This window comes from Pseudophryne corroboree, chromosome 5, assembly GCF_028390025.1.
Source record: "Pseudophryne corroboree isolate aPseCor3 chromosome 5, aPseCor3.hap2, whole genome shotgun sequence".
NCBI lineage: Eukaryota > Metazoa > Chordata > Amphibia > Anura > Myobatrachidae > Pseudophryne > Pseudophryne corroboree.
The window spans coordinates 644,870,535-644,884,274 of record NC_086448.1 but is presented as its reverse complement, the minus strand read 5'-3'; positions in this window follow the sequence as shown (position 1 = coordinate 644,884,274).

Here is a 13,740-nt window from a genome sequence, read left to right as displayed (position 1 = left end):
GAAAAACGCGGGAGTGTCTGAAGAAACGGGGGAGTGTCTGGGTGAATGCTGGGTGTGTTTGTGACGTCAAACTAGGAACGAAACTGACTGAACTGATCGCAGTGGCAGAGTAAGTCTCGAGCTACTCAGAAACTGCTAAGAACTGTCTATTCGCAAATCTGCTAATCTTTCGTTCGCAAATCTACTATGCTAAGATTCACTCCCAGTAGGCGGCGGCTTAGCGTGTGCAAAGCTGCTAAAAGCAGCTTGCGAGCGAACAACTCGGAATGAGGGCCATTAGTTTTTTAGTGTTTTTGGTGTAATTTTCTTTGTAAAGTGACAGGGAACCCCAAATAGTGCACCGTGTCCCCTCGCATGGCTCGCTTCACTTGCTTCACTCAGGTTACCGTTCCCATTTGTAGTCCACGTGGATTGTAAAGTATGGAAAAGTTAAAAAAATAAAGAAAAAATATTGAAAAACTCGTCAATCTTTTTTTACACTGACCTAGTACACGTCGACCTATTGACCATGTCGACCTAATGCATGTCAACCATTAGTGGTCGACCTATTGACTGTCGACCCAAATGTTGTTGACCTAATGACCGTATCCCTAATAAAATAATGATGTGTAAAAAGTTACATTTTTGAAATACAATGTAAACATAGAAACATAGAATTTGACGGCAGATAAGAACCACTTGGTTAAATTAAATAGAAGCACATTCTGTTGTTTACACCTCTAATAATCAAATTAAGTCTTCTTCATTGCAGTAGTCTAAATGGATATGTCAATTACTGTAAATAATATAAATAAATGACCAAGATCTCGCATATTTAATTGCCTCACTGAAGAATAAAGAACTTTCAGTTAATTAGAAGCAGCTAGTTACTTCTGTTGATAGTCATCACCATGATTCCTGTTCCCACCGGGATATCAGTTAAACTTATTATGTGAGTAGGGTAATTACACACAGCACAGCAATATTATTAAAACTAATATTCAAGAATTTTATTAATAAGTATTATGCATATAAGCAGATAAAGGTTATCAAAAGATATATAAGATATACTTAACTAAGGTTAGCTTAAATAAACCACAACTTCAACATTCAACCTCCTTTGCATACATTAAGTGATTTAAACACCCATATTGAAGAATGTGGATACTGAACACCATCTATCTGCATTGGCTACAGTCACAAGGACTGTAATTTATTATTTCCAACTACAGATATATACTTATACACTATTGCCACATTCAAACTAAACAGCCCTTCTCGGCATACGAGGACCCATGTGATTCGGCTTGTGTTGAACATCTTTTTCACTCCAATATGCATCTTAGTGACAAATATAGAGCAATTGGATGCAACAAAACAACTTAACAACTTAACAAGACTGCACTGTTCATATGTGAGTGAATGAGTCTGAATCTGTATATGAAGTGCTACAATGCAGCAGCCAAGTTCCATTGTGCCTTATCTGTAACTTTGTACATATTTGAAACTAATTTCTGTGTGTTTAAAATCAGAACCCAGCATCTGTGGTAAATATTGAGTGGTATTTAATTGTGCCTGTGGTTCAAATAAAACGTTAAAGAAAAATACACCAGAAGATTAAATAAAAATGAATATGCTATACTGCTAGGCATAGCTCATTCATGCTGGGCATCTCATGCTGCATGGAATATTGAGGAATGGTGTATTAGGACACATCTGTACCTTTTATCCTCCAGAAGGGCAATAGCACCAGTGTCAGAGGTGATAACTTCCCAGTTAGTATATGCAAGTGTATATAATACATACTTTGTTGCTCTAAATTAGCAACAGGGGGCAGTATTAGATACTGTATGACTGTGAATAACAACAGTTAACAGTGTTCTTTGTTCTAATGGTGATACACTGTTATGGTAATACTTGATCTGTATTCAAAGGCCTTTAGTTGTTTCTTAGCAATACAAAGACATTTTCTTGATTCAGACAATCAGAATATTTAATAAAAGGCACATTATTGTCTTTAACCCACCCTGATACAACAGCATAATGGGCCTAATTCAGACCTGGTCACAAGCAGGCGTTTTTTGCACTGCTGCTACCAGGTAGTTGCCGCCTACAGGGGGAGGGGGTAATCACTGTGCAGGGGTGCAAATGCATGTGCAGAGAGCTGCACAAACAAAAGTTTGTGCAGCTCTCTGCACAGCTCAGGACTTACTCAGTCGCTGTGACAATCCGGCCTGGAGCTGATGTCAGGAACCCTCCCTTAAAATGGCTGGACACACCTGCATTCTCCCGGACACTCCTTAAAAACAGTCAGTTGACACCCACAAACGGCCTCTTCCTTTCAATCTTCTTGCGATCACCAGTGCAATTGCTTTCTTTGTTAAATCCATCGCTGTCTCACGATCCCAGATGCTGGTGGATGACACGCCTGTGTATTGTGGAGCATACGCATGCGCAGTTCAGACTCGATTGCACCACTGCAAAAAAAGCTAGCATGCGATCGGGTCTGAATGACACCCAATGTTACATCAGCCCTCCAGTAGTAATTGAGTCACCATTTTGTAAGCACCCCCTTATAGCATTCAATTTATGCTAGCTTTACCCAGCCTGCTTACAGTACTTCTCTCCATAAGCAAGGACATAATACAATAATATGCGCTAAAAGCAGGGCCGGCTCCAGACCTGCTGGCACCCCGAGTAAGATTATTTTAAGCGCCCCCCCAAAGGCGCGTGTGCTTCTGGGAAACTGCCCATCACCTTGCAACTATGTATTTGTATTATCACAAATACAATTAGAAGCCGTACACATAATGCCCACATTAGTGCTCCTTACACATAATGATCACAGTAATAGCTGCTTACACATACTGCCACCAGTAATGCCCATTATACACAATACCACCACTATAGTTCCAGATAAACATAATGCCCCCAGTAGATTGCCAGTTACATGGAAACCATTATATAGTGATAGGACAGAAGTAACAGCAGGTACAGAACAGAGGGGACAGGACACAGGTAACAGCAGGGACATAACAATTGGGACAGGGACAAAGCAACCCAAAAAAGTATTGTATTCAAGTGCAGAACTAATATATTGCAATAATGAAAAAATATTTATATATATTCTCCATATAAATTTGGAGCGACTGCAGCTTTAAAAAAGGAGCTCACTACTTTTTCATAGAACGTATTAACCACATTAACACACAGAAAAAATGTGCCATCAATCCAATATAAATATAAATTTGTTCTAAAAACATTTAATGACCATCCAAAATACACACAGTCAGTATTTCATATACAGTTAAAACCACCACATAAAATACAGTACAGGTTGAGTCTCCCTTATCCAAAATGCTTGGGACCAGAGGTACTTTGGATATGGGATTTTTCCGTATTTTGGAATAATTGCATACCATAATGAGATATCATGGTGATGCGACCTAAATCTAAGCACAGAATGCATTTATGTTACATATACACCTTATACACACAGCCTGAAGGTCATTTTAGCTAATATTTTTTATAACTTTGTGCATTAAACAAAGTTTGTGTACATTGAGACATCAAAAAACAAAGGTTTCACTATTTCACTCTCACTCAAAAAAGTCTGTATTTCGGAATATTCCGTATTTCGGAATATATGGATATGGGATACTCAACCTGTATATATCATATCTTTGTTACTATAATACAGCTATAACGTCCCACAATATATAGCACTAGGTCACTATCCATATTTTATTGTAACTGCAATGAAGCTGTACCACACACAGCTGTATATTTGTATGACTGTATCATATGAATAGCTCTCCACAAATAGTTACTTCATTTCTTGCAGCCTTAGCAACAACGGGGATCATTCCGACCTGATCGCTCGCTGCAGTTTATCGCAGCGCAGCGATCGGGTCGGAACTGCGCATGCGCAAGTGCTGCAGTGCGCCAGCGCATGCCAGCCGTCGTTGCCTAGTGATCGCCTCTGAGGCAGAGGCATTCACTGGGCGGGAGGAGGCGGGATGGCGGCATTAAGCCGCCATTTAGGGGGTACGGTCCAGCCAACGCAGGCATGGCCGGACCGTTGGGGGGGGGGGGCGGGGCGGTCCGCGGTGGCTACGTGATGTCACACGCAGCCGCTGCAACCCAGGGCAGCGAAGAGGTTCTCCTGGCCAGCTGTAGGAGCTGCGCTGGCCGGGAGTGACTCCTGAGATGCAAAAGCATCTCTGCTGTGATGCTTTTGCATTTCTGCGGAGGGACGGCACTAATATTCGGGGTGAACTTTCCCTGTGCTGGGCTTCCCCCCGCATGTCTTAGTGTCTGATCGTACCTGTGCTAACTTTAGCACAGCTACAATCAACTCGGAATGACCCCCAATGTAGCAATATCTCTGTTAGTATTTCAACACATGCACTTGGTTGGTTAGTAGCCCAAGGATATTTTTCAAGCTTTAAAGAGCTTAATTAGCTGGTTGCTTATTGCTCACAGTGTCGTCCATTCACATAGACACAATTTATATATATGTTAGTTCATTCAAGCCAAGAGTAGCAGTGTTAGAAATAGTGAAGCATGCCGTAGGCTTAGTTGTAATTCATCACATGTGTGGATACAAGTCAGAATGTATAGAAAACAGAGCAGTCTCCATCCCATTTATCCTCTGTGACGCACTATCCAACTGTCCTATTTGCAGTGCAGTAAATTATGTCACAGTCCCACTAGACCTAAGCACTAATGGTCAGGTGGACTCTGACCCACCAGACTTGTATCTACATGTGTGTGATGAGTTACAACTAAGCCTACTGCATGTTGCACTATTTCTAATACTGTTACTCTTGGCTTGCATGAACTGACATATTTATAAATTGTGTCAATGTGAATGGACGACACTGTGAGCAATAAGCAAGCGGCTAATTAATCTGTTGAAGATTGAAAAATATCCTTGGGCTACTAACGAATTGAGTGTGTGTGTGGGAATACTAATGGTGCGCACACACTATGCGATTTCACAAACAATATAGTTCATTTTCAGCCTTCTGAGTGATATCATTTGTAATATCACCCAGTGTGCACGCTACAAATGATGAACAATACGCGATCCCACCCATTGCTTATTGCCCCCCTCTGTTGCCCATACATGCAGCTAAATTTTTACTTATCATCCAAAACTACATGTACGGGCTGGCTACAGCATACCGCTCAGCAAAGGGATGCAGTGCAGGTAGGTGCCAGGGGGAGAGGCGCTCTACCCACTCTGTATCCCTTTGAGTTCCCCTGCCCTTCTGATACCAGCTGCTCCACCTGTCAAACTCTATGACAGGCAGTGGCGCTGACATCATGAAGCCTCCTCTCCTCCACCCCTGTCACAGACTCACAGTGCAGCCAGTCACAGTGTGCTGGGTGGATCAAAAAGGGGGTGGAGCTTCATGGGAACAAGGGGCGGAGCTACACAGGACCAGTCTGCAGCCTGCATCACAGGAGGATGAGTTTCCATACTTTTTTATGTAAGTGGCTGGAAAGAGTGTGCATGTGCGTGTGTTTGTGTGACTGTATGCATGTACAGTGGGGGTCATTCCAACCCAATCGCATGCTGCACTTCTTCACAGCCATGCAATTGGGTTGGAACTGCGCATGCACGGCGGCTGCATTGCGCAGGTGCGTCGTTGCCCGGCGATAGCCGCCGCTGGGCAGCGACGCCGCGAATGAAGAAAGTGGTCACAGCAGCGAGCGCAAGAAGATTAACAGGAGGAAGGAATTCCGGGGCGTCAATTGACCATTTTGTGGGAGTGGTTTGATGAACGCAGGTGTGTCCAGGAGTTTGGAGGGTGGATGTCTGACGTCAATTCAGGGACCTGCATTGCTGGATCGATTACACAGGGTAAGTAACTATTACCCTGGTCTAGTTCTACACAAAACTTTTTTTGCATAGCAGGGCTGCACAAGTGTTCGCAGCCTTGCTATGCAAAAAAAGACCTCCCCCATAGGCGGCGTCTAGTTGATCGCATGGGCAGCAAAACTTCCTACGTGCGATCAACTCAGAATGACCGCCAGTATGTACATGTGTGTGTATGTATATGTGTATGTGGTGTATGGGTGACTGTGCAACATAATGTGTGTAAGCGTTACTGCTTCAGGGGGCGTTGCATCTTGTATAAGCGTCACTGGTACGGGGGGTGTTACGTGTGCAAGCGTTACTGGTATAGGGAGTATTACGTGTGCAAGCGTCACTGGTACAGACGGAGTTCATGTGTAAGCATCACTGGTACATTGGGTGTTGCGTGTGTAAGCATCACTGGTACAGGGGGCGTTACGCATGCACGTGTCACTGGTACAGGGGGCGTTACATGTGCAAGCATCACTGCTACAGGGTGCATTACATGTGTAAGCGTCAATGCTACAGGGTGAATTACATGTGTAAGCATCTCTGCTGCGGGGGGCATTGCATGTGTAAGCGTCACTGTTACAGGGGGCATTACGTGTGTAAGCATCACTGGTAGAGGGGGCGTTACATGTGCAAGTGTCACTGCTACAGGGTGCGTTACGTGTGTGTAAGTGTCTGCTGCAGGGGGCGTTACGCATGTAAGTGTCACTGTGTCTTCTATAAGCATCACTGGTACAGGGAGCATTACGTGTGTAAGCATCAATGCTAGGGTGCTTTACGTGTGTAAGCATGACTGTTGCAGGGGGCGTTACGTGTGTAAGCGTCACTGCTTCAGGAGGTGTTACGTGTGTAAGCGTCACTGCATCTTGTATAAGTGGCACTGGTACAGGGTGCATTACGTGTGTAAGCATTACTACTGCAGGGGGCATTACGTGTGTAAGTCCCACTACTACAGGGAGCATTATGTGTATAAGAATTATGTGTGCTGTCCTTTTGTAAATGACAGGGCGCAAATTTATAGTTTGCAGGGGGGCGCCGAACACCTTAGCATCGGCCCTGACTGTTTGATATCGCTAGCTATACCGTACAGTGTGTAAGCCCTGGGTTAGCCACCTTGGAGTGTAGGGAGAATACTATGCAACATTGCTCATGGAGCGTATCACATAGTGTGTAAGGACCTTAACAGTGATATCACTACATTATTGCTAAGGTTGCAAGATATGAAGTAACTATTTGTGGAGAACCAGTCATATGGTACAGTTATACAAATATACATCTGTGTGTGTTGTAGAAGGAAGCTGTTATTTTATGGCTACATTGCGGTTACAATAAAATATAAAAAGTAACCTAATGCTATCAGGGCAGGATCTAGACCTTGTGGCGCCCAGGGTGAAAAAATAGCTTCATGAGAAGGAGAATGGTCAGTTATGTCTCCTGTAGCTGTGCCTTCAGTAGTTGTGCCCCCTGTAGCTGTGCCCACAGTAGTATTGCCCCCTGTAGAGTTGTGCCCCCTGTAGAGTTGTGCCCCCAGTAATATTGCCCCCAGTACTGTGCCTCCTGTAGAGTTGTACCCATAGTAATATTGCCCCCAGCACTGGGCCCCCTGTAGGGTTGTGCCCCCTGGTTGCTTCCCGACCGCTGCTGCCCTCCATCTCTGGCCGCCAGCGTCGCTCCTCAGATCTATGGGAGAGATGTCATGAAGTCTCTCCCATAGCACCGCATAGACACTAGAGGTCAATTATGACCCCTAGTGTCTATGTGCCGCTCCAACAATGCAGTGCGGGTATGCGATGACTTGATCGCGCACCACACAGCACCTGGCATCTACACAGCACCGGGCTGCACCAGGATCTTGCCACGGTGGCGGTGCCCTCCGGAAGGCTGCGCCCCAATCAAAAAGCCTGCTTGCCCGTACCAAGATCCGCTACTGAGTACTTTATACTATGGAACACTGTAGTTGTATTATAGTAACAAAGATATGATATATATTTTATGAGGTGGTTTTAACTGCATGTGAAACACTGACTGCGTATATGTTGGATGGTCATTAAATGTTTTTATAAAGTATTTATATATAAAAATTATAAAAAGACATTTGATAAGACAGCGCTTTATTTTCTGTGTATGTGGGACAGGGACATGACAGTGGGGACAGGACAAGGACAGAGGATGCAGTGACAGAAGAGAGGGTACAGGAAGGACAGCACAGAGGTAATGGTGGGTACAGCATGGAAGTAATGGCGGGGACAGGACAGATGTAATGGCAGGGATACGAGAGTGGGGAGAAGCGAGATTACGAAGGAGGTGGTGCTGTTGGCACCCACTGCATGGGGGAATCAAAAGTACAGACAGAATGATCTCTCTCTTTTTACCCCCCAGACCCCCATGATGATCTCACAATATCACTTACATTCAGAGATGCGAGGAGAGGTGAGACGGCAGTGGGGAACCTCCTCTGGTGTGCTGAGCCTGGCCTGGATGTGGGCCCGGCTGCAGATCCGGAGCCCCATACTGACAATGTGGGCTCCACGGACCCTTCAGCTGCAGCCAGGTGCCCACTGACTGTGGATCTTCATGGGTACCTGGCCAAGGGGGAGGAGGAGGCTGCAGATGCAGTCATCACCCATGTTTGTACATGTGTCTCTGTTACTCTCCTGTCTCTGTATGTCTCTATCACTCTCCTGTCCCTGCATGTCTCTATCAATCTCCTGTCCCTGCATGTCTCTATCACTATCCTGTCCCTGCATGTCTCTATCACCCTCCTGCTCCTGTATGTTTCTTTCACCCTCCTGTGCCTGTCCTCATCTCTGACTCTCCTGTCATTGTATGTCTCTCTGCCACCCTCTTGTTTCTGTAGATGTCTCTCTGTCACTCTCCAGTCCCAGTATGTCTCTATGCCACCCTCCTGTGTCTGTAGATGTCTCTCTGTCACTCTCCTGTCATTATATGTCTCACTGCCACCCTCCTGGGTCTGTATTAGAGATGAGCGCCGGAAATTTTTCGGGTTTTGTGTTTTGGTTTTGGGTTCGGTTCCGCGGCTGTGTTTTGGGTTCGACCGCGTTTTGGCAAAACCTAACCGAATTTTTTTTGTCGGATTCGGGTGTGTTTTGGATTCGGGTGTTTTTTTCCAAAAAACCTAAAAAACAGCTTAAATCATAGAATTTGGGGATCATTTTGATCCCAAAGTATTATTAACCTCAAAAACCATCATTTCCACTCATTTTCAGTCTATTCTGAATACCTCACACCTCACAATATTATTTTTAGTCCTAAAATTTGCACCGAGGTCGCTGGATGACTAAGCTAAGCGACCCTAGTGGCCGACACAAACACCTGGCCCATCTAGGAGTGGCACTGCAGTGTCACGCAGGATGTCCCTTCCAAAAAAACCTCCCCAAACAGCACATGACGTAAAGAAAAAAAGAGGCGCAATGAGGTAGCTGTGTGAGTAAGATAAGCGACCCTAGTGGCCGACACAAACACCGGGCCCATCTAGGAGTGGCACTGCAGTGTCCCGCAGGATGTCCCTTCCAAAAAACCCTCCCCAAACAGCACATGACGCAAAGAAAAAAAGAGGCGCAATGAGGTAGCTGTGTGAGTAAGATAAGCGACCCTAGTGGCCGACACAAACACCGGGCCCATCTAGGAGTGGCACTGCAGTGTCACGCAGGATGTCCCTTCCAAAAAACCCTCCCCAAACAGCACATGACGCAAAGAAAAAAAGAGGCGCAATGAGGTAGCTGTGTGAGTAAGATAAGCGACCCTAGTGGCCGACACAAACACCGGGCCCATCTAGGAGTGGCACTGCAGTGTCACGCAGGATGTCCCTTCCAAAAAACCCTCCCCAAACAGCACATGACGCAAAGAAAAAAAGAGGCGCAATGAGGTAGCTGTGTGAGTAAGATAAGCGACCCTAGTGGCCGACACAAACACCGGGCCCATCTAGGAGTGGCACTGCAGTGTCACGCAGGATGGCCCTTCCAAAAAACACTCCCCAAACAGCACATGACGCAGAGAAAAATTAAAGAAAAAAGAGGTGCAAGATGGAATTGTCCTTGGGCCCTCCCACCCACCCTTATGTTGTATAAACAGGACATGCACACTTTAACCAACCCATCATTTCAGTGACAGGGTCTGCCACACGACTGTGACTGATATGACGGGTTGGTTTGGACCCCCACCAAAAAAGAAGCAATTAATCTCTCCTTGCACAAACTGGCTCTACAGAGGCAAGATGTCCACCTCATCATCATCCTCCGATATATCACCGTGTACATCCCCCTCCTCACAGATTATCAATTCGTCCCCACTGGAATCCACCATCTTAGCTCCCTGTGTACTTTGTGGAGGCAATTGCTGCTGGTCAATGTCTCCGCGGAGGAATTGATTATAATTCATTTTAATGAACATCATCTTCTCCACATTTTCTGGATGTAACCTCGTACGCCGATTGCTGACAAGGTGAGCGGCGGCACTAAACACTCTTTCGGAGTACACACTTGTGGGAGGGCAACTTAGGTAGAATAAAGCCAGTTTGTGCAAGGGCCTCCAAATTGCCTCTTTTTCCTGCCAGTATAAGTACGGACTGTGTGACGTGCCTACTTGGATGCGGTCACTCATATAATCCTCCACCATTCTTTCAATGTTGAGAGAATCATATGCAGTGACAGTAGACGACATGTCCGTAATCGTTGTCAGGTCCTTCAGTCTGGACCAGATGTCAGCATCAGCAGTCGCTCCAGACTGCCCTGCATCACCGCCAGCGGATGGGCTCGGAATTCTGAGCCTTTTCCTCGCACCCCCAGTTGCGGGAGAATGTGAAGGAGGAGATGTTGACAGGTCGCGTTCCGCTTGACTTGACAATTTTCTCACCAGCAGATCTTTCAACCCCAGCAGACTTGTGTCTGCCGGAAAGAGAGATCCAAGGTAGGCTTTAAATCTAGGATCGAGCACGGTGGCCAAAATGTAGTGCTCTGATTTCAACAGATTGACCACCCGTGAATCCTTGTTAAGCGAATTAAGGGCTCCATCCACAAGTCCCACATGCCTAGCGGAATCGCTCCGTGTTAGCTCCTCCTTCAATGTCTCCAGCTTCTTCTGCAAAAGCCTGATGAGGGGAATGACCTGACTCAGGCTGGCAGTGTCTGAACTGACTTCACGTGTGGCAAGTTCAAAGGGCATCAGAACCTTGCACAACGTTGAAATCATTCTCCACTGCGCTTGAGACAGGTGCATTCCACCTCCTATATCGTGCTCAATTGTATAGGCTTGAATGGCCTTTTGCTGCTCCTCCAACCTCTGAAGCATATAGTGGGTTGAATTCCACCTCGTTACCACTTCTTGCTTCAGATGATGGCAGGGCAGGTTCAGTAGTTTTTGGTGGTGCTCCAGTCTTCTGTACGTGGTGCCTGTACGCCGAAAGTGTCCCGCAATTCTTCTGGCCACCGACAGCATCTCTTGCACGCCCCTGTCGTTTTTTAAAAAATTCTGCACCACCAAATTCAAGGTATGTGAAAAACATGGGACGTGCTGGAATTTGCCCATATTTAATGCACACACAATATTGCTGGCGTTGTCCGATGCCACAAATCCACAGGAGAGTCCAATTGGGGTAAGCCATTCCGCGATGATCTTCCTCAGTTGCCGTAAGAGGTTTTCAGCTGTGTGCGTATTCTGGAAACCGGTGATACAAAGCGTAGCCTGCCTAGGAAAGAGTTGGCGTTTGCGAGATGCTGCTACTGGTGCCGCCGCTGCTGTTCTTGCGGCGGGAGTCCATACATCTACCCAGTGGGCTGTCACAGTCATATAGTCCTGACCCTGCCCTGCTCCACTTGTCCACATGTCCGTGGTTAAGTGGACATTGGGTACAACTGCATTTTTTAGGACACTGGTGAGTCTTTTTCTGACGTCCGTGTACATTCTCGGTATCGCCTGCCTAGAGAAGTGGAACCTAGATGGTATTTGGTAACGGGGGCACACTGCCTCAATAAATTGTCTAGTTCCCTGTGAACTAACGGCGGATACCGGACGCACGTCTAACACCAACATAGTTGTCAAGGCCTCAGTTATCCGCTTTGCAGCAGGATGACTGCTGTGATATTTCATCTTCCTCGCAAAGGACTGTTGAACAGTCAATTGCTTACTGGAAGTAGTACAAGTGGGCTTACGACTTCCCCTCTGGGATGACCATCGACTCCCAGCAGCAACAACAGCAGCGCCAGCAGCAGTAGGCGTTACACGCAAGGATGCATCAGAGGAATCCCAGGCAGGAGAGGAATCATCAGAATTGCCAGTGACATGGCCTGCAGGACTATTGGCATTCCTGGGGAAGGAGGAAATTGACACTGAGGGAGTTGGTGGGGTGGTTTGCGTGAGCTTGGTTACAAGAGGAAGGGATTTACTGGTCAGTGGACTGCTTCCGCTGTCGCCCAAAGTTTTTGAACTTGTCACTGACTTATTATGAATGCGCTGCAGGTGACGTATAAGGGAGGATGTTCCGAGGTGGTTAACGTCCTTACCCCTACTTATTACAGCTTGACAAAGGCAACACACGGCTTGACACCTGTTGTCCGCATTTCTGTTGAAATACTTCCACACCGAAGAGCTGATTTTTTTGGTATTTTCACAAGGCATGTCAACGGCCATATTCCTCCCACGGACAACAGGTGTCTCCCCGAGTGCCTGACTTAAACAAACAACCTCACCATCAGAATCCTCCTGGTCAATTTCCTCCCCAGCGCCAGCAACACCCATATCCTCCTCATCCTGGTGTACTTCAACACTGACATCTTCAATCTGACTATCAGGAACTGGACTGCGGGTGCTCCTTCCAGCACTTGCAGGGGGCGTGCAAATGGTGGAAGGCGCATGCTCTTCACGTCCAGTGTTGGGAAGGTCAGGCATCGCAACCGACACAATTGGACTCTCCTTGTGGATTTGGGATTTCGAAGAACGCACAGTTCTTTGCGGTGCTACTGCTTTTGCCAGCTTGAGTCTTTTCATTTTTCTAGCGAGAGGCTGAGTGCTTCCATCCTCATGTGAAGCTGAACCACTAGCCATGAACATAGGCTAGGGCCTCAGCCGTTCCTTGCCACTCCGTGTGGTAAATGGCATATTGGCAAGTTTACGCTTCTCCTCCGACAATTTTATTTTAGGTTTTGGAGTCCTTTTTTTACTGATATTTGGTGTTTTGGATTTGACATGCTCTGTACTATGACATTGGGCATCGGCCTTGGCAGACGACGTTGCTGGCATTTCATCGTCTCGGCCATGACTAGTGGCAGCAGCTTCAGCACGAGGTGGAAGTGGATCTTGATCTTTCCCTAATTTTGGAACCTCAACATTTTTGTTCTCCATATTTTAATAGGCACAACTAAAAGGCACCTCAGGAAAACAATGGAGATGGATGGATACTAGTATACAATTATGGATGGACTGCCGAGTGCCGACACAGAGGTAGCTACAGCCGTGGACTACCGTACTGTGTCTGCTGCTAATATAGACTGGTTGATAATGAGATGTAGTATGTATAAAGAAGAAAGAAAAAAAAAACCACGGGTAGGTGGTATACAATTATGGATGGACTGCCGAGTGCCGACACAGAGGTAGCTACAGCCGTGGACTACCGTACTGTGTCTGCTGCTAATATAGACTGGTTGATAATGAGATGTAGTATGTATAAAGAAGAAAGAAAAAAAAACCCACGGGTAGGTGGTATACAATTATGGATGGACTGCCGAGTGCCGACACAGTGGTAGCTACAGCCGTGGACTACCGTACTGTGTCTGCTGCTAATATAGACTGGTTGATAATGAGATGTAGTATGTATAAAGAAGAAAGAAAAAAAAAACCACGGGTAGATGGTATACAATTATGGATGGACTGCC